The sequence below is a fragment of the Oryzias melastigma genome, linkage group LG21, assembly GCF_002922805.2.
Source record: "Oryzias melastigma strain HK-1 linkage group LG21, ASM292280v2, whole genome shotgun sequence".
NCBI classification, from domain to species: domain Eukaryota; kingdom Metazoa; phylum Chordata; class Actinopteri; order Beloniformes; family Adrianichthyidae; genus Oryzias; species Oryzias melastigma.
This window is the reverse complement of record NC_050532.1, coordinates 8,122,741-8,125,203: the sequence shown is the minus strand read 5'-3', so window position 1 is coordinate 8,125,203 and position 2,463 is coordinate 8,122,741.

Below are 2,463 nucleotides of genomic sequence, written 5' to 3'. Positions count from 1 at the left end.
TTATTTATACATTAATTTATTCCCTTTTTTCATCTTTCTGTTTTTTTGGTGAATTTTATAACAAGTGATGCAAATGATAAGCTATTAGATTTGTATTGGTAATGGTTTATTTCAAGCAATCAAATCAAACTTAGGATAACTAGTCATGAAATTGATTGGGAAATGCATATACATACACATGTAAATAAATAAATTGTTACTCTTAGTCATAATATTACCTTGTATGCATACAGAATAAAACACATTGAAACTATTACAAATTTAGTTTTATAAAAGGAGTTTTAATTAATTGCTTGAATTGGATTAAGAGGAGGCACATCCATATAATACCTTTTTTTTACTTTATCAACTTTTTATTTTCATTTTCTTTACATGAATTATCATGTAATAACTTCTGATCAGTTAATTGTACTTCACCAACACAGATATGGATGCATTCCATAGATACAATTTTGTGTTACACTTACACATATCTAGATCTTCTTTCTCCAAGCGTTTGTTTCTATGATATGTTTCCTAAACAGGAACGTGCGTGAAGTAGAAATAAAACAGAGTACATGTAAAGTAGTCGGTGAAATGGGACACCTCTATTCCTGCTCAAGATATAAGTTGGAACTCTTGTGAATTGTGATGTTTGCTTCACGTGGATCATGTTCGATTCTAAGGTTCTTTTAGTACCAAAAGCCTTTTACATTTTAGTTTATAGTCACAGATCCTCTGAAAAATACTTCAGACTATATTTGATCTATAAAAATAGAGACATTTAGATGCAAGATCTCCTAAGTTTGTGCAATTTATAAACTACATTTTGGGTCACCTGATTATGTAAACGTTTACAATACTAGTATTTTAAAAGGTTGTTTGGAATGCAATAAATGCCAGGCTCTTCCCATGATGCATTGCTGTTACTCTCTTGTCTGTTTACATTCCGTTTAACGGCTTTCTTTTTGAGTCAGGTTTTTATTTCTTTTACTTTAAAATCCAAGTAGTAAGAAACCTTTTTTTGTTCGGAGTTGCAGAAAATATTTTAAGAAAAAATGTTTAAAAAACTACTGTTTTACACATATTTTTCTGCTTTTGAAAAAAAACGTCCTCTTCCTGTACTCAGGCTGTTTCAGGTTCACGGTTGCATCAAACTTAAAGCATAAAGAAGGCAACCTTTCACACTCACAAATGTATTATGAGTCTAATAAATGCAGATGTTTATTATACTATGTGCAGTCTGGGTTACAGCTTCAGCACTGAGAGAAACAGGTCTTCACTTTGCTGGAATTTTTGGTGACTTGGAATTTTTTCCTCTCACTAAAAACAATATTTCCTGAATGAAATGTGTGAGGAAACCAGTGGGAAATGTTGATGAAAACAAGGAGACAAACATTTTTGCACATTTAACTTCAAACAGTTCCACTTCTCTTCTGACAATAAATTGCATTTTCTTTCAAAATACATGTTTTATTATTGCTATCTTTAGATTTATTCTACCATTATTTTTAATTGTTCAAAAGTTTGCACCCAAATTCTTTTTTTGTCTAAAAAAAACTTCCCTGCTAAAACAAAGGGAGGATTTAAAACACATTTTATTCTCTTGAAGTGTTTAGATCCCTGTTAAAACTCTCACAGTGATGAGACATAGACGGTAACACACTGAATCTGCAATGATAAAATAACACTGAGACAGTCAATGGAAAAAAAGGAATCATTATTGTTAGTCTATTTATTCAGATTCTTGAATCTGTTCATATTTTTTTATTATTATTTTCTATTTAAATAGTAATGCTCTTAATGTAAAAAATCAATTAAATCATTGTTCTTGATTTAAAAAAAATATTCTATTGTCTCGCCCACAGTTCAACACTCTTTAAGGGTCATCAGTGAGATGATGACAACTAGTTATGAGAGCATTACATTCTGTGTGGAGACAGTTTTTTATTCACCTCATGCAGAGAATAACAATGATTCTCATTAAAGTAAGAGGTTAAAAAACAGTTAATTGATCAAAACTACAAAAGACTGTTTTTTGTTTTAAAACTATAAATTTACATTTAAACAATTTTTTTAAACTAGTTGAGCGTTTTTAGGAGAAAGATTGTTAAATATTGAAGGATATTGGTTCCTTTATGTTTTTTTTTTCAAAGTTAATCCAAATTAAAATTTTGCTTCAAAAATGAATGATAATCTAAAAAAAACTTTCCGTGTTCAACTAAAAACAGAGGCCTAATTTGATTATCTTGAAAAAATATATATTCTGTGTGATATAAAGTATGGGTCAGACTGGTGGACAATCAACGTGAATATGTTTAAGTTGTTTAATATACAGTGCCTTACCACAGTCACTTTCATGTGTGCTGCCTACTCAAAGACAAACACTGCCCTCTTGTGGACAAAAACGGCAGTACAAGTTTGGGCAGCAAAAAATTACAGAAAAAAAACACTTTGAAAGTAATAAAGGTCCAGAAGTCTGTG